Below are 27,465 nucleotides of genomic sequence, written 5' to 3'. Positions count from 1 at the left end.
GGTGAAAACAATAGAAATGATAGAAAACTAAAAAGACAATGGTATAAAACTTGCGGAAAAGAAAAAAAGAAAAGACAGATCCATAATTAGTTTAAAAAAAGACCTAGAAATAGAACAGGAGATGAAATGATAAAAAGACTGAAAATACACACATACTTACAGCACCTAAAAACAGAGTGAGAGATAAAATGATAAAATAGAAAATACTAAATTAATACAACCATAACTATGAAACCTATAAAACAGAACGAGACATAAAATGATGAAAAAGACAATGATAATGCAATCATATATATAATGGAAACGACCGATATGAATGCTAGAAATAACAACGACAATAGGAAATATAAATAGTCCAAAAGCGATTGACAGTAATTTTCAGAAGGAAGAGCTCTCAGCTGCTCAAACCTCGGTAGCTGAATTATTCAGTAAAAATTACGTTTCATCACAGCGGTCCCTGAAGGTACTACTGTCAGCAAATGTTTATTTTTGCTGATATATCGGTAGAATAAGTGTGCATAATATTCTTATAGACAAATAAAATAGCAACGATACAGAACTCGCGGAAGAAGTCGAACAACCGGAAAGACAGAGATCCATAGTTATGAAAATTCAGAAAAAAACAACACGAGATATAAAACGATAAAGAAGACTGAATTACAAGTAGATTTATATTTCCCCAGTGAACGACCAAAATGGTTAAAGCCGGGGTAAAATAAACGATATAAAAAAATAAAAAAAAGTAGATTTATAAAACAGAAATGACTTGAGACAGGAAAGAGAGAAGGCAAACAGAGAAGACGAAGACAGAAAACGAAAATGCAAATAAAAGATTAGGAAAGGAATGTCAGAGAAGAGGAAATATAACAGCCAAAAAGGGCTTGACGAAAATTTGCGTAAAAAGATTGAAGAAGTGGTAAAAATGACGGAAACAAACATCAGAAAAACAAAAAAAAAATTAATGCCAAAACACGACAAACGGAGAAACACGATATTATTGAAGATGATTGGAGAAACAACAGAAAAACGAACAATAGAAAATACAGCAAAAACTGGAAATATGATCAGTTCCTATATGATATATGAAAGAGGAAATGAAAACAGAGAAGACAAAGTAAGAAAAAAACGCTAATGCAAATAAAAGCAAAGGAATACAAATGGCAGAGAAACGAAACGACAAATAGGAATAGATAGAAATGACAACAGCAACAACAACAGGAATTATGAGCAGTCAAAAAGTAGTGGAAATAACGGAAACAAAATCAAAAAACAAATTTTATACAACACAACAAAGGGAGGAATTAAAAATTAACAAATTAAAATACGAAAAATAAAGCATAATTCAAGAAGATTGGAAGAACAAATAACCCGGAAACGAGCGATAGAAATTACAGCCAAACAGGAAATGTAATTAGCAAAAATCAAATAGTAATTATATAGAACTCGCAGAAGAGAAAGAACAACCGAAAAGACAGAGATCAATAACTATAAAAAGCACAGAAAAATAAAGCGAGATTTAAAATGAAAAAAAAAAAGACTGAGAATACATGAAATCTTATAGAACAGTATTGATATTAGACAGGAATGAGAGAAAAGAAAACAGGGAAGACAAGGTAAGAAAAAAACAAAAATACAAATAAGAAAACAATTGAAACGGAAACGACAGATAAAAGTAATAGAAAAGACAACAATAGCAACAGGAAATATGACCAGCTAAAAGGGTTTGAATGGGAAGTGGCAAAAGTGACTAACAGATGTGGTTGAAATGACAGAAACAAAGTCAGAAAGAAACAATATCGCAAAACAAAGCAAATGGAAGAAATTAAAAAAATTGCAAAGGAGGCTTAAAGAAGAGGTAGAGACGACAGGAGAAAAGATTGGAGAAACAAATGACAGAGAAACAAAGACGATAGATAAGAATGATAGAAATGACAGCAAAAACAGGAAATATGATCAATCAAAAAATGCTTGTTGAAGAAATAAAGAAGCAAGTATGTAAAGATTCGTAGAATATAAAAATCAACCGAAAAGACAGAGATCCATAATTATCTCAAAAACACGAAAAAAAGAGAACGAGAGATAAAATTACAAAAAATATGAAAACAAGCAAATTTTGAAGCAGAAATGATATATGGAACAGGGAAGAGTGAAATGAAAACAACGAAGACAAAGCCAGAAAAAAACGAAAATGCAAATAGAAGCAAAGGAAGAAAAATGACAGACACGGAAACGACAGATAGAAATGATAGAAACGACAACAGCAACAACAACAACAGGAATTATGAATAGTTGAAAGTGGTAGAAATGACAGAAACAAAATCAGGAAAGCAAACAAAAAATATTGTCATATAACACAACAAAGGGAGGAAATGAAAAGTAACATTTGAAAATACGAAAAATAAAACATAATTGAGTTGGAGATTGGAGAAAAAAATGACAGAAAAAAGAAACAATAGAAAATACAGCAAAAACAGGAAATATGATCAGCAAAAACTATAGTAGGAAAAATAAAATAGGAATTATATAAAACTCGCGGATGAGAAGGAACAACCGAAAAGACAGAGATTCATAACTATAAAAAGCACAGAAAACAAAACGGAAGGAAAAATGACTGAAAATACATGAAAACTTATAACACAGTATTGATATTAGACTGGAATGAGAGGAAGAAAACAGATAATACTGAGACAGAAAAAGGCAAGTAAAAACAAAGAAATTGAAATCGCCCGAGAAAAGGAAACGACAGATAAGAATAATAGGGAAGACAACAACAGCAACAGGAGATATGACCAGCCAAAAAAGGCTTGAAGGAAATTAGCAAAAGTGACTAACAGATGTGGTTGAAATGACAGAAACAAAATCAGAAAAAATAATATCGCAAAACAAAGCCTAATGAAGGAAGTGAAAAAAATTGCAAATGAGGCTTGACGAAGAAATGAAGAAACAAATGTAAAAGTAAAAAAAACAGCAAATGAAGGAAATCAAAAGTAAAGTAACAAAATTCGAAGGATTGAAAAAAGATAGAAAATTAACGAAGATTATACCTAAATGATTTGAGAAACAAAGACACTTGATAATGATGATAGAAATGACAGCAAAAACGTGAAGTATGATCAGCAAAAAATGCTTTTAGAATAAATTAAATAGCAATTATATAAAATTCGTGAAAAATAAACAACCGAAAAGACGTAGATCCATAATTATCTCAAAAGCACCGATAAAAAGAGAACGAGAATACAGAAAATACAAGCAGGTTTATGAGACAGAAATCATATAAAATAGACTAGAGAAATAAAAACAGAGAGAACAAAGCCAGAAAAAAAAACAAAAATGCGATTAAAAACAAAGGAATACAAATTTCAAAGACACGGAAACGAATGATAGAAACGACAACAACAGGAATTATGAACAGACAAAAAGTGGTAGAAATGGCAGAAACAAAATCAGGAAAACAAAACAAAAAATAATGGCATAAAACACAGAAAAAGGAGGAAATCAAAACTAACAACAAAAATAGAAAAGATAGACAAAAGATGGAATAATCAAGAAGCTTAATAAGGTATGAGTGGAGAAACAAATGACATAGAAGTGAAGACGATTGATAAGAATGATATAAATTCGCGCAAGATAAAAAACAACCGCAAAGACTGACATCTATCAATATCAAAACTACCGAAAAAGCATAACGAGAGATAGAATTAAAATAAGTCGGAAAATACAAGCAGTCTTATAAGACATAAATGATATAAGGGAAAAAAAAGAATAAGAAAAGAAAGAGAAAACAGAAAAAAACGAAAATGCAACAAAAAAAAAACAAAGGAATTGCAACGGACAGAAAAACGGACACAGACAAATAGGAAGGATAAGAAAAACAATCGGAACTATGAACAGCCGAAAAGGGCTTGACGGAAATTTGCAAAAGAGGGATGGAAAACTCAAGAAGACTAATAACGTATGCATGATTGAAAAAACAGAGTAAACAAAGACTAAATTAAACGTGAACAAAAAAAATTTGTGAAGATTAAAAAGCTGGGAAAAAAAGAAAATGAATAAAATTATAAAATTAGTAGTTAGATAGAAATGGTAAATACGATAAAGATTACGGGAAAAAAAACAGAATTGATAAGCGAACGAGTATGGCGTGATGGATAAATCGATGTCCTTCACATAACCCAACTAGGTTCAATTCCCTACCCTGCCTGAAGGGTCAGAAAGCTTTTTTGGATGGTGAGGTGAATGACCTGAAAGGTTGAAACCTTTGTAATCGAAAACAAAAGTGATAAAAATGTCAGAGAACATCCAAAGGCAAATTCTTAAAAATAATTTAAGCGGGACGTTAATTACGTCAAAGTCAAACGAGACTCAGAAACTGCATAGTCAGAAAATTAGGAATTAAAACACAGAATAGACATAAAAAACAAAACAGTCAGAAATGGGCAGAAAACCATAAAAATTGCAAAGTAAATATAACAGGAAGAAATGACAGAAAAAATGAAAAAAGGAAGAATCCAAAACCAAGAGAGACGAAAAATAAAATAAAAAGGTGAAAAGCAGAACAAACATGACTGAGTAGAGAGGAATGACTGAAGAAACTAATAATACAAAATAACTCAGGAAATACAAATACATTACGCGGGGGATACGTACCGTGTTCGATAACCGCGTAACTTTGAGAATTCGCGTAAACAAACCGCGTAAAATGAAACCGCATAAAACCCGCGTGAAAAAGACCTCAGTGTACAAATATTGGCAACAGAGGTCAATAGAAAAGGTAGAAAATTAAGTAAAAACTAGTCTTGCAGGTCTGAAAAACATGAAAAGTATTATAGATGAAATACACATAATATCAAATGGGAGTGGGTCATTACGTCAAAAGTCGTTTCAACGAAAAGGTCAATCGCTGAAAGGGCCATTTCACCGAAAAGAATATTTCACCCTGTTCACCCGGTCTACTCACAGCTAACTTTCTATGCATTAGTTAGGTCCGATTGAGTGGTAGCGAGCCGCATTAGATATTTTTTCAATTTCACTCAGTTAACTGAAAATACCACATTTTCCTGGTAGATACACCTATGCAAATGCTTTGATGCTTAGTAGCCAACAAAGTCAAAAAGTTTTCTTAGGAATTCTGCTCTTAGGATCATGAATCAATCTTTATTCATGAAGTACAATTGTAGGCCAACAAAACGGACTTTGAAGCTATGATCTTCCATTTGCCTTTAAATCAATTCCATTCACGATATTAAGACAATTGCAGGATTTGGTGAAATGACCCTTTCGACGAAATGACTTTCGGTGAAACGGCTTTCGACGAAATGACCCTTACCTTGTCAAATAAGTCAGAAAATTAAGGGGATTTGTTTCCTCTAAATTTTCTGATTTATCTCACGAAATATACCGAATTGTATATAAATGAATATATAAAAATTAAATCTCAGTCGTAATTAAATTTTGACGGAAAAATGTTTTTTGATTAGGCCACGAGCTAATCGAAGCATCAACCATAAAATGACCAATTAGCAAACTTCCGTTGTATAGGAATGTCAAAAAAAAAAAACAAATCTAGTGACTGTGGCTCGATAGATAAGTTGATCGCCTTCCGCCATCCTAATTGGAAATTTTTCCTCGCTTCGAGAGACGACCCACAGTTTAAAAGCTCTCGAATCATTACAAAACGACGTGCACCAATATACGGAAAATAAACATATTTTGCAGAAAAATAATCTAAACTAACGAATGTACGAACAGATGTTTACGTTTTGTTTTGCAAGCGTTACCAATACAATTTATCGTCGCTTAGATATTTCAGACTGCACTCGGTTGCAGCACACGTTTTTCATTTCTGAAATATTCATTAAAAGTAAAGTGACTTCTCATATCAACTTTCAAATGGACATATTTCACAAAAACTCGTTAAGTCTTTAAGCGGCGACCTTCTGTTCGAACGCATGTTTTTTTTTCTTCCAACATGGTCCGACAACGACGACGATGGCAACGACCGCCCCGATTGCCCGATCGGTCAATTAATATATGCTCCGTTTCGTTTTCGACCAATGCTAAAACTGCTAAAATAATCAGCTGCAAGGTGATTTTTAATCCTTAAAACAAATAATAACAAAAACCAAAATGAAAAGGAATCTTCGGCGCAGAAAAAAAACAAAACTCACGAAGGAGGATGCTAAGATGCGCGACCCTGGGTTTGGTGCTGCACTAACTATGTCTATGCATCGAGTGCCGCCGCCGCCGCCGCCTACTTGTTGGTGCTTGCATTGCACCTGCTGCGGTGCGGTCGTTGTGTAAATCCGCGCCGTTGGAAATGGGTAGCGGACGCGTGCGCACGTCTACCGCAATCACCACTGGAAGTTACATCGTTGTTGTTACTGATTTGTTTTCGTTGGTCCGATTTTTGTTGAACGACATTGCATGGGTCCGAAATGGCCTTGAAATGGGTGGTTTTGTTGTTGCATTTTCAGCTGGAAAAATTTAGGGCAACACACACTGGCTATGAAATGATTGGAATATTTAATATTGATTGACATTAGGAGTTTAGCTTCAGGGCACCTTTCGGATATGGATCGTTCGTTGGTTAGCCAAGAGTGGTCGTCCCACTATCAGTTGTCAGTTGCGTACCTACGTACCGATCACTACTTCGGAATTCACTCACAAACCGGTTGCACGCATTAATACACTCGATAGCAGGTGGAAAATGCCATTCCGGTAAATGGTGTAAATGATTTCAAATGCAGGAATAACAACACGATTCTCCGCAGGAAACAGGTCAGCCTAGTAGGGTTCCCGCAGGGCTGCGACGGGTTTCCGGGACACCGAAGGAAGCTTCCTTAAATTCGTCAACTCTAGTTTATGACCGAAATTAATATAAATTATTAGTGATTTTGCTATGACAGTCGGCCTTTTAGAATTGATTTTATTAATAGGTAATTCTAAGCAATATGCTTTTCATTCAGGATAAATCAAACTGACTAACTTTTTCTGGTCCACCACGCCCCGTATTCTCCAGACTTGGCTCCCAGCGACTATTTCGGAACCTGAAATGGTTTCTTCAGGGAAAGACATTTTCGTCGACTGCTGAGGTCATTGCAGAAATGGAATGGAAGCCTAATTTGAAGGCCTTGACAAGTCTTTTCTTTTCAAAGGGCATGTTGGAAGACCGATGGGTCAAGTGTTTCGCTCTAGATGGAGATTATACTGAAGAATAAAAATGTTTTCACGGTGAAAAATCGATTCTAACTTTTTGTTAGGTCCGGGACTTCTATCTCTATGTAGTACACCAGTTTTGGAGTGTCAAAATCGGTTTGATAAATTTGGGTAGTGCGCTGAAAATACCAGGTGGCACGGTATGTTTATAATTGTACCTATTACATCAGCGAACTTCAGTGGGCGGCAGTTTATGGTGAAATTTTCGGTTGTATGACTAACCACAAATAATTAAAAATTAAAAATTTCAGAATTATATTTCAATTCCAGAATCAGAATCCTGGATGCTTGTTTAGAACTCAATTCCAGCTTTTAGCTCAGAATCCACGCACAAAATGTAGTTCCAGCATTTAGGACTTGACTAACAGATCGGCTGAAAAGTTCGTATCGTTTCTATGAGAGAACGCCACTAAAATTACATCCATACCATTTTCAGTTAGTACCAACCTTCAAAAGATACGTGTATAAATTTGACAGCTGTCTGATTATTAGTTGGTGAGATATTGCATTTTGAGTGAAGCTACTTTTGTTATTGTGAAAAAAATGGAAAAAAAGGAATTTCGTGTGTTGATGAAACACTACTTTTTGATGAAAAAAAGTGCCGCCGATACCAAAAAATGGCTTGATGAATGTTATCCAGACTCTGCACCGGGCGAAGCAACAATTCGTAAGTGGTTTGCAAAATTTCGTACTGGTCATATGAGCACCGAAGACGATGACGTCCAAAAGAGGCTGTTACCGATGAAAACGTGAAAAAAATCCACAAAATGATTTTCAATGACCGTAAAGTGAAGTTGATCGAGATAGCTGACACCCTAAAGATATCAAAGGAACGTGTTGGACATATTATTCACGAATATTTGGATATGAGAAAGCTTTGTGCAAAATGGGTGCCGCGTGAGCTCACAATCGATCAAAAACAACAACGAATTGATGATTCTGAGCAGTGTTTGGAGCTGTTATATCGAAATAAAACCGATTTTTTCCGTCGATATATAACAATGGACGAAACATGGCTCCATCACTTCACTCCGGAGTCCAATCGACAGTCAGCTGAGTGGACTGCACGCGATGAACCGAACCCAAAGCGTGGAAAGACTCAACAATCGGCCGGTAAGGTTATGGCGTCTGTATTTTGGGATTCGCATGGTATAATTTTCATCGACTACCTTGAAAAGGGAAAAACCATTAACAGTGACTATTATATAGCGTTATTAGAGCGTTTGAAGGACGAAATTTAAAAAAAAGGCCTCATTTGCAGAAGAAAAAAGTTTTGTTTCATCAAGACAATGCACCGTGTCACAAGTCGATGAAAACCATGCTGAAATTGAACGAATTGGGCTTCGAATTGCTCCCTCATCCACCGTATTCTCCAGATTTGGCCCCCAGTGACTTTTTCCTGTTCTCAGACCTCAAGAGAATGCTCGCTGGTAAAACATTAAGGAGCAATGAAGAGGTAATCGCTGAAACTGAGGCCTAGTTTGAGACAAAGGACAAATCGTACTACAGAAATGGTATCGAATAGTTGGAAGATCGCTATAATCGCTGTATCGCCTCTGATGGCAATTATGTTGAATTTTGGCAGAAAAATGTGGCAGAAAAATGTGTGTTTCTATTAAACGATACGAACTTTTCAGCCTAACTGTTAGACTTGTCCTGTTCTGGAATCCAGGTTTAGATTTTGGTTACATAGAGATCCAGAATTTCGAAACAGTATTCGATTCCGGAGTGCAGGTCCCGAACTCGATTTCATAGCTCAGTTCCAGATTTCAGTTTCCGAGTTCAGATCCAAAATTCCAGTCCAGTTTCAGAACATTGTTTCACAATCCAAAGCCATAATTAAGGTTCAAAATTCAGCTACGGAATCCAGATCCAGAAACCAGTTACAGAACTTTAGAAACCAGATCCAAGTTGTGTTGTCTGGTTCAGAATCCAGGCACAGAATCCCACTCCAAAAATGAGTGCCAAATTGAGCTCCATAATCCAGGTTCATATTCTATCCTAGATTTAGGATCCTGGATGCTGGTTTAGAACTCAATTCCAGCTTTCAGCTACAGACTCCAGACACCAAATTCAGTTCCTGAATTCAGCACCAAAATTGGGTTCCAGAATCCAGGTTAAGAATTCACATCCAGGAAACATGAATTTAGATTCAAAACTGATTTCCAGAAACCAGTACCAGAATTTAGGCCTAGAATTCAGTTTTAAAACTGAGTTCCGGAATCCAGGTCCAGATTTCGATTCCCATAATTCAGGTTACGAATCCAGGTCCTGAACACGATTCCAGAATCCCTAGTGCGAGTCCAGAACTCGATTCCAGATCCCAGTTCCAGAATACAGGTCCAGTTTTCGATTTCAGAATGAAAGTTAAGAATCCAGAACTCAATTTTTAAATTAAGTTCCAGAATTTTGGTGTAGAATTCAGGTTCTGAATACAGGCCAGTCAATATGGTAAGTCCAGATTCAACTACTCTTTCGCGTGCGAAGAAAGTAATTCAACGGAACTGATACACTGAAGATAAAACTTGCAAATAGAACACAGAAACATTACTATTACTATTCTTATTCTTTAAAAAATATATATGGCCTTAAAAAAGTATCGATTCTCGTTAAATTAAACTAATTTTCTCATCTCCCCCCTTTACGGAGACTTGCTACGCTCCCTCTCTCCATAAAATACCCCCTTGTTACCAACTCAGAAGAGTAAGAAGTATCTATTCCAAGTTTGATAACAATCCGTTTAGTAGTTTCGGAGTTATGCCGTTGTAAACATTACACCCCCCCCCCCCTTTTTTAAGGCACTCGCTACATCCACTCCCCATATGATCATATCCATGGTATGCAAAATGTGTCTATGGTCTTAAAAAAGTATCAATTCTCGTGAAATTAGAAAAACTTTTACATGACCCCTTCTGTTAAGGACACTTGGTTCGCTCCCTCCCCCATTAGGGTACCCTTATGACCAACTCTGAAGAGCAAGAAGTATCTGTACCAAGTTTGGTGGCAATCCGTTCAGTAATTCCGGACCTCCCTTTTAACATCTACACTCTTAGAAAAAATGAAATTTACGCTGCACGTAAATTCAAGTTTGCCGTAATTTCTTCGGTGATGATTCAATATTACATCTACTAGCATGTAAACATAAATTTTGCGTCTGTATTGATGTAAGCTTCAGCTAAATTAACTTTGAAATTAATGATATGACTTATCTTTACATGCTTTGTATTGTGAATATAAGTGAATCGCGACGCTCCTTTTATGTGCATCTATGAAGATGTAACTTTTTTTAAGTGTGTACTTTTACCCCTTGCTCGGAGTTACGACGTAACAAACATACAAACTTATATTAATTTTTAAATATACAGATATATTATTTTCAGTTCCAAGAAATGCACACTTAGAAATAAGACGTGTAAATTTACGTCTTTATAAATGTACATAAAAGGAGCATCGTAATTCACTTAAACTTACTTACAATTCAAAGCATGTAAATATAAATCATATCATTAACTTCACAGTTAATTTCGCTAAAGCTCACATCTATACAGGGACATAAAAATTATTTTTACATAATAATAATTGTAATTTTTTGTCATCGACGACTAAATTACGGAATACTTAAATTTACATCAGGTGTAAATTTCATTTTTGCTAAGAGTGTGTGAAACAGTTCTCAATGTGGAGCAGGGCGAATTAAGCAGAAATATGATATATTCATAGTGATTTTAGCGGCTAATTTAGGGTTTTGAGGTAACGTACATAAAAATGAGATGAAGTAAAATTTCAATATTCAATTGAAAATATTGTTTGATACACGTTTATGTCTGTACTATTTGAGACGGAATAGAAATTCAGTTACATTTAATTTTCAGAAAATTTTTACTGTGTGACAGCAACAACAGCAACATTGAATATGTAAGAATACATTGAGATGTATTTATTCAAACTATTTCTTTGTCGTTTGCAAATGAAGGTACGTTCACTATCTTTTGTACAGAAACAATTCTCATTTGAGTACTGGCTCGTATGCCAAGGTCTGCGCTTTGCCTATCAATTAAATTAATCTAACACACGATCCCTATCGTTATCATTTGAATTAGATTTATAGTTACGAGTTTCGATTGAAATACATTCTACAAGTAACGCTCATTACGACCATGATGAATTCTCAAATCATGAACAATTATCATGGTTTCGTTGAGAAAATAAAATGTTTGGTTTTATGACAACGATAGTGGATTTCATTCCCCGTTTGCCAAGCAAGAGATGCGTCTATGGGTCATAAGTCACCCAAAGCAATCACTTACGTGAACTAGAAGCTGTTTTACACCCCTTCGCGTGTAGCATCGCATCGCATCTATCATCATATCTAGTTGTGTTGTAGCGCGCTACATCAGCAGTTGTAGCAACCGACGACTATCTCTCGCAGCAATTTGAGTGGCATCGGCTCTCACTCTCACTCCGAAACCGTTGTCGCTTGCTTTGTTTATCTTTGCTTTGATTCAAATAGCAACAGCAGCAGCAGCAGCAGCGATAGGCAATTAGTAGATCCGTGGTGAGTGACGTCGCGCAAGCGCCCGGTGAATGTTGCCTACTCCCTTCTTCTTCTGCTTTTGCCTGTGTGTGCGATGCGATGCGAGTGCGATGTCACTGTCGTTCCGTCGACCGTGTGGTTGATTTGGGGACTCGCGCGTGCCGTCGCCTTCTTCAGCGAACACTAGCAACGATTTAGCTCAAGTTTAGTTTAGTAAACTTTCGATTGTCAGCGTGTTCGGATCGCACTCTAGAGTCCCCGGATCTCCAGTGCACATCGTGAGAGTCGAGTTAGGATTTCGCGGCGCGAACTGGCCTATCACCAGAGTTGTGATTTTTTTTCAGTGCCGTACACAAACAATACTTCTTCACACATGCTCGGTTGGCGTTCGTTCGGTGTGTGCGTGTGCTAAGAACCTTACGGGGGATAAATAGAACCAGAGGTGGAACCTGCCCGGACAGTGTTGTATGTTTGCTCCGGGGAAGCTGGACGGGTGCCGCTTCTTTTGCTACTTCTCGTTCTTCTTCGGGTTTGAGTTTCGTGCAGTGCGAACCCGCACGATCGCTGATCGTCGTTCAGATTTAGTTTAACAACAAAATCAAAAAAAAGGTAGTGATTTGGCGGCCTGGTGCATTCCAAGTTGCACCGAAATTTGTGACCGTTACGAAACGTGTGCCATGTGTGAAATGATTTCAGGTTGAAAGATAGATAAAGAGAGAGAGCTAGTCAGAGCTCGGTTCATTCTTGTTGTTTCGACGTTCCGGCATCAGTGTACTAAGGATCGAGAAGAAATCGTGCAAAACTTATCGTTTAACTGCCAACTGCAAACGACGCCTGCTGTGGTGTGTAAATGTAAACAGCTCCCGTTCTGTGTGTTCATCCGTGCTCAACAGTGTCGTCAGAAGTAGCTGGAAAGTAGCTCAAACTGCCATTGCCGAAGGAACCTGAGTCTTCTTCCCCTAAGCGGAGAATCCAGCAGGATCGACGGATTCCTAACCAAAGGTGAATAGTAATTATCCACTTTCCACACATGTCCATCCACTGTTGCATGTGATTTTGTATCTCCGGTGCCGAAGAATTATTGGGACACACGATCGGAGCAAGTCAGTCAGTGGCCACATCGGCGAGCAATGCGAATTATGTAACCGCGCTGCTCCGATGGGACAGGTTTTATTTTTCTTTTCGCTCTTTTTTTTTTTGGTTTGGTTTGGTTTGGTTTGGTTCGTAGATCTCCAAAATCCGAAGATAAAACAATCATGAAATCCACTGCCACTGACTAATGAAGCCAGCTAGATAGGGGGGGGAGGAAATTTGGGGCCGTGTGCCGATCCGCTTTCGAGAAAGGAAGGTCGAGTGACGTGATCAGGCGGTTGGTTGGTTGCTGCGCGATTGTGTGTTTAGTTGCGAAAATTAGGTCATACACCTCGGTGAAGCACAACAGAGCAGCAGCGCAACACGAGGGATTGACTAAATGACGATGATGATGATGATGATGATGATGATGATAGCGCGTTAGGTTGATAACAGGTACGGGAACGATGTTGCGAAACCAGGCATGTAGCTATTTGGACATTGGCCCGCAGTCAGTTCTAAGGCTCTAAGGGTTTTATCGTTATCGGGTTTTAGGCCAGTGATCCCGGTAATTTTTTCGCTTTCGATAACCGCCGATAACAGGTGTCAATGAGTCAGAAGTCAGATAATGATAACATCGATAATATCACTCTCGTGACGACGACTCAGTTTTGAATTGATAGAAAATACTGAACGTTTCTATGTTTTCAATAATTGACTCTAGTTTAGTCTGCAGATTGATGCTTGTAGTACAGAATTTTGTCGTGAACAAAGGTCTAACAAAGAGAACACGATTTTTTTGGTCCAAAATGAACTTTACTCATCAACGTAATCTCTAATCTAGAACGATTTATCTTTTGCCTCAAAATAGGCCTCAGTTTCAGCGAAAACTTCTTCATTCGTGCGAAATTTCTTATAGGCGAGCATTTTTATCAGGTCTCCGAACAGCCAGTAGTCACTGGGAGCCAAATCTGACGAATACGGTGGATGTGGGAGCAATTCGAAGCTCAATTCATGTAGTTTTGTCATTGTTTTGATTGACTTGATGAAACCAAAACATTTTCTTTGCCATATGCGGTTGTTTCTTTGCAATTTCATCCTCCAAGCGCTCCAATAACGCTATATAATATTCACTGTTAATGGTATTTCCTTTCTCAGAATAGTCGATAATTATTACTCCAAGCACATCCCCAAAATACCGAGGCCATAACCTTTCCAGCCGATTGTTGTGCTTTCCGGACGAGGTTCACCAGTTGCTGTCCACTCAGATGACGATTGTTTTGATTCCGGAGTGAAGTGATGAATCCATGTTTCATCCATTGTCACATATCGTCGCGAAAATTTCGGTTTGTTGCGTTTAAACATGACCAAACACTGCTAAGAATCATCAACATGTTCTCTTTTTGGTCAAAACACGAAATTGTTTTTGATCCATTGTCCTGAAAATAACAAAAGTAGCGTCACTCTTAGCACAATAACTTCCAAACTAATGAATACAATTTCATGAGTAGTAAAAATAGATCTTCCGGGAAATGGAAAGCATAATTTGGATTGGATATTCAGAAACTGAATTCTACAACTGAATTCAGAACCTGAGTTCTGTTTCACCTGAATTCTGATCTTATTTTAAAACTTAGAATTCAATTTCAGTTCCAGAATACAGGTTCAAAAGTTAAAACTATGACTCTGGAACTGAATCCTAATTCTAGATTTTTGGAACTGAATTTAATGCCTTAATTCAAGTTCGGAATTCGTATCCAGAATCGAAGGATTCAACTTCAGAATTTTGGAACAAAATTCAAGAAGTGAATTCTAGATCTGGATACAAAATTTTAAATCTGGACTCCGAACCAAAATTTCGGAACTGATTTCTGAGCCATTTTTTAAATCCTGAATTCAATTTCAGAATTCATTTCCAGAATTCAGGTTCAGCATTCAAAATCTGCATGCTGGAATTGAACTCGAAAATGACGTTCTGGAACTAGAGTTTGAAATTGAATTCAGGTTTCACTTCTAACCAGTGGCGTCTCGTGCCAAAATTTACGGGTTGTGCACTGATCATATGGTATGATACCATAGGTAACAGTTCGTTGTTAGTGAAAACTAAAGATTGAGGAATGAAATCAAATAACGATACTATACTGTTGGATGGGAATTTTTCAGTTGAACTTATTTCGTATTATCGATACAATAGAAGGCTCTGCAAATCTGTCAATAACTTCATCAATAAAACCGCTGCGACGTTGCAACTGGGAAAGCAATTTGTTTTCAACTGCCATAAGCATAAGCCACTAAAGCCTCTCCTGATGGTCTGCATGGAAGTTCTCACAGAGCCAAACGCGACTAAGAGAACAACAAATCAGAACAACAAAATGTAATTGAATACGAATTAAAGGCATCCTTAGTTAATTCCTTCAATATGACCGGTTATTCAGTGCACGAAGACGCCACTGGTTCTAACATTAAATTCGGAAGCTAGATTTTGAAAGTGAGTTCAGTTCTAGAATCATGGAAAAATTAATTTTTGAACTGAGAGTCGAGAGAGAAAGCTGGATTCCAAACATGAATTTTGCAACTGAATTCGGAGACAGTTCCAGGTTCCGAATTTAGTACTTCAATTCAGTTCCTGAATGCCCAGAATTCCGGCTCTGGTATAGATTAATAGACGGTGGCAAAAAGTACACAACAGAGTTGTAAACAGTGGATGAATTTCTCAAATCGGTTCTTTTTAGAACCACTAAAATGTTGCCAAAGAACTATTCGAAGTTTTCCTCCACTGAGTACGTAAATTTACAAAAAAAAAACAACTATACCATTGTTTGTTGTATTGTTTGATTCTCATTGGTCCAGTGTTATTTATGTGATAGAATATATTTGTCGTCATACTTTAGTTCTAGATGCACCGTTACGATTCTGAAAGCGAAGCAATAAAAATTGAAAAAAAAAAATCACACAAACTAATACGAACGATTATTGTGCAATGTAATAGAAGTCATTTGTCAGTTTTATTCGTATTCACGTCCTCCAGTTATGTCTCTGACATTACCCACTCGTTTTTTTTAACACGAAATGCCAAAAAGTTCAATATATAAAGCCAGTAGATATGTTGGTGTTTAAAGTGTGCCGGGAAATAAGTGTTCTATCATCACTCGAACAAAAAACTCAAAAAAAAACATCAGTTTCTCAATACCTATTGTCCTCCAGTATGCTCAAGATCCCACAATAACTCATCTCCCATGAAAATTTTCATGATATAAATTATTTTGCTCGTGAAATCATGCGTTATAGTTATCCGTGTAGTTTAAGATTTACAATAAAAAAAAAATCAAACATAGATTCACTCTTTTGCGAAATGTAAATTTCGCTAAAGAAGTTGAACAAATTAAACTATATTAGTGATTCCCAAAGTGCTAAACTACAGTCCACCAGTGGGCACAAGCTCATTTTTGGTGGGCAGTAAACTCATAATTGTCAATCAGTGGGCAAAGAGTCACAAATAGTGGGCTTTGACACTTTAAAAATATCTATCTGAGATCAGGTAACAGCAAATGAGGGAAACTGTTCAATAAAACATTACGGAATTCAACCCACAATCAAGCCAATGTCTTCATACCATTCCCAAGCATCTTTGGTGTAATGACAAAATGTCAAATCAGGAGGAAGCGTCATGGTTGCGTAGGAACGCTAACAATCGCTTCTTTAGACATTCTTCATGATATATTTCATTGTTTACTGTTCCGGTAGTGATGACGCTACGGCTTGCTCAACCACAGCTGCATATTGCCTGCCGAACCAAATATTTTTCTGCGTCTTGAAACGCTCCTCTACGCCGTTTCAGTTTCATGGCAGTATGAAAAGACATTCCAGAAAGTTGCTCAAATTCTTCCAGTATATAAGTTTCATAGCCCTTTGTCACACAGGAAAATTTCAGGAATTCGGAGTCTTTTGACAGCTACTACCGGTATTCCCGAAACTGGAAACCGAAGACCCATTGAGTCAAAGTGAATGATCTAGGTCATCATCTACCAAGACCTGTAAACTAGGATAATTTACTTATTACATCCAGGAAAATTTACCATTCCTTGCATTGTTACGTTTGGAGACACGCTCTTTTGAATCAAAATATGTTCAATCATCACCCTGTAATTAACGGAATCGGAAGTCGGATGAGGATAAAATTCAATACTGTTCTATGATATCATTAAGCTTTCAATTTCATTCAAAGTTTATGAGAATCTGTTAAATTATCTCTGAGAATATTAGATACTCATTTTTACCAGTTTAGTTTTACCCATTTTTACCTCGTAACTTCGAAACCGGAAGTCTGATTCGGATAAAATTCAATAGTATTTTTTCACAATATTTTCTATTCACGAAGTGAACTTATATTCTATTTTTTGTGCTACTAAACATATGTTGGATTCTTGACATACGATTGGCGACAACCTCTGGAATAGTTTACGTACCTCAACAGTAGTGGACAAAGCCTACACGGAACCGGAAGTTGGATTCAGATGAAATTCAGAAGTTTTGTAAAGAACCATAAGACCATTCTTTTGAGTCTAAGTTTGTGAAAATCGGTAACGCCATATCTGCGAAAAATTAGTACGCATATTTTCATTATTTTGCACATTTTACCACACAACTCCGGAACCGGAAGGCGGATCGAAACAAAATACTGAAAATTTGTATGGAACCACAGTATCTTTCATTTGAGTCTAAGTTTGAGAAAATCGGTAACGCCAAATCTAAGAAAAATTAGTGCGCATATTTTCATATTCGCACATTTTACCCCATAGCTCCGGAACCGGAAGTCGGATCCAAACAAAGTTCAAGAATTTTGTATCGGACCACAAGACTTTTCATTTAAAAATCGACTTTTCATTTTGCATAACTTTTCTGTATGAGAAAGGCAAAAAGTGCCACTCCTATATAAGTTTCAAAATTTTGAAACCTAGTGAACCGTTTGTTTTCAATTAGTTGCATCAGTTCTGAATTGATATTTGAAATTTTTACGTTACGAGTGCTTAGCTAGGTTGAGTTGTTAAAGTACGCCTTTTAAATAAACTTGAAAACGGATCGAAACACTGTGAATAGTTTGTTTCTAATTAGTTGCTAATAAGTTACGGTGGATTTGAGTTCGTTGCCAAATTTTTAGTTTTATTTTTGCGCATGTTTTGCTATGTTCGCGTGAAGCTCCCGCCTGAAACAAGCTTTAAACGGTTTTATTTAATTAAATTCTAATTTTTGACTATCAGAACAAATTGGCTCAAGTGACACCTTTCCTAGATTATTTTTCCGGACCACGGTTGATAAGTCGGTTTTCACAGTGATTGCATACCCTTTCTATATTAGAAAGGCAAACAGTGCCACTCCTAAATAAGCTTCAACACTTCGAAACCCAGTGAACCATTTGTTTTTAGTTAGTTGCTAATTAGTTGCAACGGTTCTGAATTGTTTTACTACGTTTCTACGAGTGCTTAGCTAAGTGTAGATGTTGAAGTACGCCTTTTAAATAAGCTTGAAAACAGATCGAAGCTCTGTGAATAATTTGTTTCTAATTAGTTGCTAATAAGTTACGGTGGGTTTGAATTTGTTGTCAAATTTTTATTATTTTTTACGAATGCTTTGCTATGAATCGAGAGATAATGAACAATTTGTTGCTAATTAGATTAGAATTTTTGGGAATCAATAAATTGGCTCAAGTGACACCTTCCCTAGATTATTTCTCCGGGCCACGGTTGATAAGTCGGTATTCGCAGTGAGTGCATAACCTTTCTATATGAGAAAGGCAAAAAGTGCCACTCCCTAATAAGCTTCAAAACTTCGAAACCTAGTGAACCAATTGTTTTTAATTAGTTGCTAACTAGTTGCAATGGTGCTGAATTGTTTTGCCACGTTTCTACGAGTGCTCAGCTAAGTTGAGTTATTGAAGTACGCCTTTTGAATAAGCTTCAAAACAGATCGAAGCTCTGTGAATAATTTGTTTCTAATTAGTTGCTAATAAGTTACGGTGGGTTTGAATTTGTTGTCAAATTTTTATGTTTATTTTTTACGAATGCTTTACTATGCGCGCATGAAGTTTTCGTCTGAAAAAAGTTTCAAACGAATCGAATAATTTTTAATTTTTTGGAATCACAAAAAATTGGCTCAAGTGACATTTTCCCCAGGCTATTTTTCTGGGTTTCGATTTGCTTTTGAGGTTATTTAGAACGGGTGCTTTTGAGCTAAGCGAAGTACAAACTGGAAGGGTTCAGAAATTGAAGTTAAAATCAAAGCATAACTGTAACAGAATAAATCAGCTAAAGTTATGCTTTGATTTTAACTTATAAACTCAAACTAATGAAAACGAAAATATCGTTCTCGTGCTCGATTTACAAGCTCAGTTCCGCTCATTCACCGACAAAGTTAGGTTTGAATCGGACCAAAGAATGTGATACCTTAAGGACAATTAATTCATTCCGCTGATTGACGATTGGCGGTTCGAACAGGTTCCGAGTTGTTTGTTCATGCGGCGAAACAAGCTCATAAAATAGAACCGATTGGCAATAATTTCAGGAATCCAGACCTATCATCATCATCATCATCATGGGCTGAATTTGATAGCAGTTTTCAAATCGTTTTATTATTCTCATTGCCGGACGGTTGACAACTAACTTTGAATGTCCAACCAGCCTAGAATGCGAGTAGTAAATTAATTTTCATACTGTTCTGAGCCGTGTTCTGTTCGCAGGGATGCATCGAAAAACAGCTTTGAGAGCACGCCCGCCGGAACATGAAGGTCCCAAAAGGTGCACTGCCCCGACCGACCGCCCGACTATGACTCGACTATGGCGGCCCGCGACTAAAAAAAACACGGTCTCTCACCGTCGAACCTCGCTGAAAATAGATTCCGATCCAACCGTAAAACGTGCAAACGACTAATGGGTTCCAAAAAAATATAATAATAATACTAAATACTGCCGCCAAGTCCACGGTGCTTTCGGTCGAATCGAAGATATTTACATTGGCCAAAGGATGGGGGAAGGGAGAAGGGGGGCAAACTTCTCAGCTGATTTCTTCTGCTGATTGCCGCTTCGAGTGGAGGCTAAAACTAACAATTGTATAATTGAGGCGGGGTCCAACCTACCCCCGAACCAACTCTCTCACATTCTTCAGACCTCATAACTTCTCACCTCACCTCATCTCACCGAGACTGCGATGCATGCGCATACATGCATGTGTGACCAGCCAGCAAGTGCATTCACGTGTGCGTTGATCACTTAATAACCATCATCGCACTGGTGGTTTTTGTTAGTAGTGGGAAGAGAGGTCGTAAAAAAAAGTAGTAATAGCAATAAATAATCATTGCAACCGCACCGTAACCGCCGCCGCCGCCGCCAATGAAGAAGATCTCCTCTACGGTCGGTAGCTAGTAGCTTCGAAAGAAGAAATTGAACTGGTCAACCTTGGATTATGGTGCGGTACGCAGGCGAGCGAGCGCGTTCCGTGGGTCTCGAAAAAGCCACGGGTCATTCCTCGGGCATGCCCACCACCGTCTTTGCCAGTTGAGTAGATATTCAATTTTTTTTTGTTTAGATAGCAGTTGCGCGCGCGGGTTCGGAAGGTTGCAAGATGTGTTGTTTTTGATTATGTGTGAGAAAGAAAGAGGAGGCAATGAGGACAGAGACAGGGCGTTTCATTCGGTCATCGATCGGTGTTTGTCTTTCCACGTGCCACCAGCTGCTTCGCTTGGGACTTTGTTGACAGGGGGTTCGTTACGATAAATAAATCAATCGATCGTAGTCGGTCAGTGGGATTGCGTTTGGATGTCGTGTTAGGAAATATTTTACACTGGCACCGATATATATTTTTTTTGAATTGTATGTTTTATAATAAAAATTCATTAGTTGATCGGAAAAGGTGCTCTAATTTCGCCTCTTGTTTAGCTCGGTCGCGAGCAAGACAATTTCGGTAGATAAATTAAAAGCTTTCGGATTGTTATGTGACCGGGTATGTTCGAGCGTCAACTTTTATCCGGGTAGTACCAGTTTTGAAAGTGAAAACGATACCTGATCAGATACCATATTGAAAGCATGCGATTTTTTTAAAATTATTTTTCATAGTTTGAAAATCGATGTTAAAAAGATGAGTTTCATCCTTCATTCCCCGTATTCTCCAGAACTGGCCCCCATCGACTATTATCTGTTTCCAAATTTGAAAAGGTTTCTCCAGAGAAAAAAATTTTCGTCGAGCGCTGAGATCATTCCAGAAACGGAAGCCTATTTTGAAGGCCTTGACAAATCTTGTTTTTTTTCAAATGGCATCAAAATGTGGGAAGTCAAGTGTATCACTCTAGACGGAGACTATACTGAAGGCGAAATAAATTTCTTTGTTCGACCCGGGACTTCTCATTCCTCATTGCAGTAAATTTGAAGATCAAAATGGTCCCAAACAGTGCACAGTGGTTGTTAGAACCCGTATTGCGTAGGGAGAGTGGAAATGACAACAAGGCACTGATGCTAAATCTCGGACACAGGGTGGGCTGTTTTTGGCTCAGCTATTGACACTATTGGAAGTACAATTTAGTTCGGTCCGTCTGTCAAAAGACTGGCTCTGGCTGTTATGAATATTGAACATTAACAGCCGATGTCGCTAGTTTCAAAACGTTAGACATCTGTCATGAATGTTCAATTCATATTGTTTCGAGTGTTTTTTAGAAAAAAAAACCTTGTTTTTCACTGTGTTGATTATGAGCAATTTTGCGTTAACGAAGCAGCATTTTCGGAAGCTTTAGTTTTCTGTTTTAATTGGAGGAAAAGTGCAACCGTAGCGCATTTTGAAGAATGAACATTTCAGCTTTGAAACCAAACAACCAGAAAAAAATCGAAGACAAACCAATGGAGGCATTACTCGAGGAAGACCTTAGTCAAACGCAAGAGGAGCTTGCAGAATCATTGAAAGTGACTCAACAATCAGTTTCTTTGTACGATGAAAATCCATGGGAATGATTCAAAAGCAGGGCAATTGGGTACCGTATGAACTGAAACCGAGAGACATTGAAAGGTCATTTTTCACTTGCGAGCAACTGATTCAAATGCAACAAAGAAAATGTTTTTTTACATCGAATTGTTACTGGGGGATGAAAAATTGATATTCTATGATAACCCCAAGAAGAGAAAAAAACACTACGATCAATAATAGCTATCGACTTCAACGTCAAAGCCGAATATTCATGGTTCGAAGGTCATGATGGGATGAAAAGAGTGGTATAGTAAAGTCTTAGTATTACATTTCTTTTGTGGAATTTGGCCTTTCTGTTTCAACAGACTTCGCAGCCGATTCATATAGCGTACCGGATCATTGCATGGCTAGTACTATGGATCCTACTGACGCTAAGAATCCTTCCAGCTCGAACATACGACAACTGGCTTGTAAGACCAGCGTCCTATGCATTGAACCGCCAACCCGGGATCGGTATAGGCTGCAAATTAATCTCCTGCATGACAACGCTTGGCCCCATGTCGCAAAAGTCGTGAAAAAATATTTTGAAACGCTCAAGTGGAGCATTTTGCTAACGTTGCTCGCTCTGATTACTGGTTGTTCCGACCGATGCAGCAAGATCCGACAGGTCATCGGTTTACTTTTTCGCCGATATCGAAAATTAGTTTCAAACTTACATCACCTTAAAAGACGAGACATTTTTTTTCGAGAAGGAATTCGAAAATTGTCTGCGATGTAGGAAAAAGTAGTAACCAGCGATGGACGATATTTTGATTAATTTTTTAATTCTTTTTATTTTAAAATAAATTCATTTTTGATCCCAAAAAAACACCGACCGAATTAATTTGTACTCCCAATAAGTCATACTCGTTTTGTAGGACAATCAAAAAGTTTCATGTTAATCGTTCAGACAAGGTATTTTTGCCTTTCTCATATAGAAAGGATATGCAATCACTGTAAAAACCGACTTTTTAACCGAGGCTCGGAGGGCCGAATGTCATATACCGTTCGACTCAACTCGACGAACTGAGCAAATGTCTGTGTGTGTATGTGTGTGTGTGTATATGTGTGTGTATGTGTGTGTGTATGTGTGTATGTATGTAAAAAAAATATACACTCACTTTTCTCGGAGACGGCTGAACCGATTTTCACAATATATGATTCAAATGAAAGGTTTTATGGTTCCATAGCCTGCTATTGAATTTCAACCAGATCCGACTTCCGGTTCCGGAGATACAGGATGATATGTACCAAAAAAAAAGAAAAAAATATGCACTCACTTTTTTCAGAGATGGCTGAACCGATTTCCACAAACTTAGATTCAAATAAAAGGACTAACAGTCCCATAGCCTGCTATTGTATTTTATTTGGAGCCGACTTCCGGTTCCGGAGTTACATGGTAATTTATGAAAATTAGTTTTTACAAACGAAGATTCAAATGAAAGGTCTAATAGTTTCCTAAAAATCTCTAGACCTTTTCATCCGGATCCGTGCTCCGGTTCTGGAACTAAAGCGTGATAAGTGGAACGGTGATAAAAAAAAACGGCAAAAAGGGTCTCACTCACTTTGCTTCAAGATAGCCACAAACTTATAGGTTCAAAGGGAAAATCTTAACAATTTCATACGGAATTCCTAAATTTGTTGTTGATACTTCCTACAGGTTCCGGAACTACAGGGTAAACAGGATTTGTAGAGTTTGTTAGATGAAATCCGAAAAAACTTTTCTCTTTTTTTCATTCAATGAACAGTTGTTTTTTCCACAGTAAGATTTATGATGTTAATAGCATAAGAATAGCATCATTACACCGCTAGGTGGATTAAAACAGCTTTTGAAAATTAATCTCGAGTCTAATCGGTCTCTCTGTTTGTTAAAAAATAATCGTGGTTTGTTCAGAAGGATGTCACTTGGCACCTTTGATGTTTGTTTGTTGCTTTGATAATAAGATTTGAAGTGAAGATTTTTACCTTTAATATTTTTTTTCGTTCTGTTATTTTGGGTAGACATTGAGCTGATTACTGATTGAAATAATGAAGCATGTCTCGAAAAATCGAATTAGTTTCTATTGACAGAAATCTCTTCCGAGTAGCTTTACTGAACTCAAAAACTCGGTGGGTTTCACGGTGAATCCGACCTGCTAATCCCGACTGTCTATTTCCAATTCCGATTCATCCACACACCGTGTGTGAATTTTCAATGGGCTAAGTTTCCGGACTTTGCTTAGCCCGACTAATTCCCGAAAAGTCTCTTACATACCGCGTGTCACATGGTTCTTCTCCCGATGATCGGCGGAGGTAAACGACACATATAAAGTACGGTAATATTTTGTCGTCTTCGTTGTTCGGTCGGTCGGTCGGTCGGTCGGTCGGTAGCAAGTGTAAATACGCGGCCGACGTCGTCGTCAAATAATCTCCGCTCATTGCATGCACACACTCACTCATGGGGTTTGTCTTTCGCCTTACATCGGGAGGAGGAATTCAACACGCGTTCAACTGTCTCATCACATGGTGTGTGATGATGATGATGATGACGATGATGATGATCTCGACGGGCCTCTTCCTTCTTTTATTTTTCTATCACCATATGGTTTATCATCATTTATGTACACTTAGCGGTAGGAGCAACGCCGGCCAGGAGCGCGATCTGCACGGTTTTGTGCCGAGCCATGACCGGTGATGACATCATTGAAGCATATTTATATTTGCTCCGGCGAGAGAGAGAGAGAGAGAGCCCAAATCAGTGGGTGAGTGAGCGAACTTGGCAACCGAAGAGAGTCGACGCCTGTTGAGTTCCTTCTGGCATGAGAAAAAGAAAAACTATGCCTGGCAGAATGGGATCGGGTTGGTGTGCGGGTGGGACAAGAGGTGGAACCGTGGAAGGTCAGTCTCTGAATATTAACGGGCAGTTATTTTGGGACGGGCCGGTTTGATTCTTCATTTCACTAGGTGATGTTTTCTTCCGGGACGGGGACGAGACTGGCGATGATTTGCGAGAGTTCATCGGGGTTCAGTGAAAGTGATTAATCTGTCAATCAGTCAAGCTGTCATCACTGAACGGCAATCCAATTATCGGTGCAAAAATGTCCAAGCTTCGGGATTGGTTTTAGTTTTTCGTACAGCAGAATCTGAAACTGAAGTGGGCCAAAGCAAGCAGCTCGTCTGGTGACGATTTTTGCTTCTTCCGTAGGGCAAATGCCGCGACCGCGTTTGTGTATTCGTGCGCACTGCTTTGGGCACTGCTGCTGGCAACAAAAGAGAGCAAAATTACATAACACACCACAATTCGCCTGCTTGTTTCGGTTTTCGGGGTCAGTATGGAATGTGAACTGTCCGCCGCACAGTGGACCGAAACGGGGAACGAAGACGGTCAAAAATCCGTACTGTTGCCTTACAGCAACAATATGTTTTAAGTTAAAACATTGCACACGTTTGCAATATGGCTAACCATCATTTTTTCCCGGATCATTATTACGTAAACATTGTTTAAACAGCGAAAAAAAAAACGATCCAAACACGAAAAATCAAAATCAATTGTATCTATTAATAGACCCTGTGGCACGTTCGGTAGCTTCAGTCAATGATAATCCATAAGACATCGAGTGCACAGACCGCCATCTACGTCCAAACATTGGAACTACACCCCCAGCATTATTCAACTGGTGCTTCAGTCGATGACGAATATGTTTAGGCTTCGTTCCTAAAGCCTAAACGCAGAAACAAAACAACAACTAGATCTTCTGTGACACATACCTGCTGTTGGACGTTCGCAGTGTGAGTTTCACTTCAAACAAGAGCGTCATTCAGCTGATGGTCGTTTGCATTGGAGAAAAATACAACGAAAAGTGGACAACGATGGGGAACATTAAACAAAATCAGCCATGCTGAAATAATCGACATCAAAATTCCGTTTTTTTAACGTTAGGACCGCCCATTTGTGAAAAAACTAGAAAGGAAATCACGTAAAAAGAATGCTCTTAACCAAAATTGGTTTAGTATTGAACCAACTGGCATTGTGAGAATTTCGAGCAATTGCGTCATCCAGCTGCTGGTCGAGATAACAATGGTGAACATTACACAAAATCAGCTGTTCTAATGGGTTTAAATGTTGTCTAAAGAACTATTAGGATTTATTCTTTGCAAATCAGAGCTATAAATCATCTGTTTAGTGCAAATCTAGAAGGATTTGATTAGCTTTGTGCTATTTTCTCAGTGCCAAATTGACACCAAACGAGCGCAAATAAAGCTAGCATTAGACTGCATCGCGTTTAAGGAAAATGTTCCGAACAGTGTTTAATATCGCAGAGAATTTCACAATTTGACCCTGCTGAGAGCCGTAAATGAATTCCGTACGGCATAGTGATAGTTTCTTTCACTCAAATATTAAGATGTATTAAAATATATAAGCGAATGTACGACTTGTGTTACGGTTATATTTATTTAATGATTTCTTCTAGGACGAATAACGTTGACCGGCGCCCTTCTTCCTGGAATACAAACAAATTTATCTGTAACAAAATAGACCTTTTCCGGACTCCAAAGCCCCTAACGGTCCCTTTCAGGACCCCAAAAACCGCAACGTTAAGAACTTATTCAAAAAACTGTCTTGGATTGCCGCTCTAATTCCTAGAATACAAATGCAATCTTCCGAAAACGAATGGTCCTTCTTGGGACCACAAAATCTTAAACGTTCAAACCGTTACAAATCAGTTAATATCTATACACATTTCGCATGCAGTCCTACGTCAATCTCGCGCTTATGTCTCTGACATTACGTTCTCCGTTTTTCACTCACTTTTCTCGGAGATGGCTTAACCAGTTTTCATGATCTTGGATTCAAAAAAAGGGTTTTGCAATCCCATACTAAATTCCTGAATTTTTTTCGAATCTGACTTCCTGCTATAGAATTACAGGGCGACTTTACTCAAATACAGCTGAACCGATTCCCACAAACTTAAATTCAAATGAAAGGTCTTATGGTCCCATACAAAGTTACTGAATTTCATGTGGCATCGACTTCCGACTCCGGAATTACAAGGCAATATGTGCAAATTCATGAGAAAACGCGCACTCAATTTTCTCTGGAATTTCCAAATCGATTTTCACAAACTGAGATATTAATAAAAGGTATTGAAATTCTTTAAACAGTCGCCGAAAAGTCAATCCAGATCCGACTTTCGGTTCCGGTATTACAGCGCGTTAAGTGAAAAATTTTCAATTTCATGAGTATTTTTTGTGATAGCAAAACGAGGTACAACTTTTTTTAAAACTGACTAGTAAATTCTTCTAGTAGGCAAATCTTGCTAGTTGGAGAATTTATAAACCTATTTTAGAACTACAAGCCCTCGGTTTTCCGGTTCCAAATGCACCGATATTTGTGAAGAATAGCTCCAAAACTGAACTCACATCTATTTCACAGTTATTTAAACCGATTTTCACAAATCTTGATTCAAATAAAAGCTCTCACCGTCTTGAAAGATACTGTGCAATTTCATCCAGATCCGACTACCGGTTCCGATATTATAGTGCGATGAGCGTCAAAACGTTCAAACCGTTATACAAAACGACGACGTAAAACCGGTACGCATCGATACGGAAGAAGACAACACCACCGCCTTTGCGAACGAACCCGACACAATTTTTGAACACGAACCCAATCTCGTACCCGA

The 27,465-nt window shown here is 37.9% G+C and overlaps 1 protein-coding gene across 4 annotated transcripts in view; it reads left to right on the top strand.

Annotated features, from left to right (window-relative positions):
* Nucleotides 1–27,465, top strand: part of LOC131435137 (elongation of very long chain fatty acids protein AAEL008004) — a 153,002-nt gene that overhangs the window by 53,292 nt on the left and 72,245 nt on the right. Inside the window, exon 1 of one of the 4 annotated variants that reach the window (XM_058602714.1) lies at nt 11,958–12,751. The exons of the other annotated variants lie outside the window; for them this stretch is intronic. The gene's annotated coding sequence lies outside the window, so the exon portion shown is untranslated. Of the gene's footprint in view, nt 1–11,957; nt 12,752–27,465 lie in introns of those variants that run through there. 4 annotated transcript variants of the gene reach the window in all.

This window comes from Malaya genurostris, chromosome 1 (assembly GCF_030247185.1).
Source record: "Malaya genurostris strain Urasoe2022 chromosome 1, Malgen_1.1, whole genome shotgun sequence".
Taxonomy (NCBI): domain Eukaryota; kingdom Metazoa; phylum Arthropoda; class Insecta; order Diptera; family Culicidae; genus Malaya; species Malaya genurostris.
The sequence above is the reverse complement of the archived record's forward strand: the minus strand, read 5'-3'. Positions and strand labels throughout refer to the sequence as shown.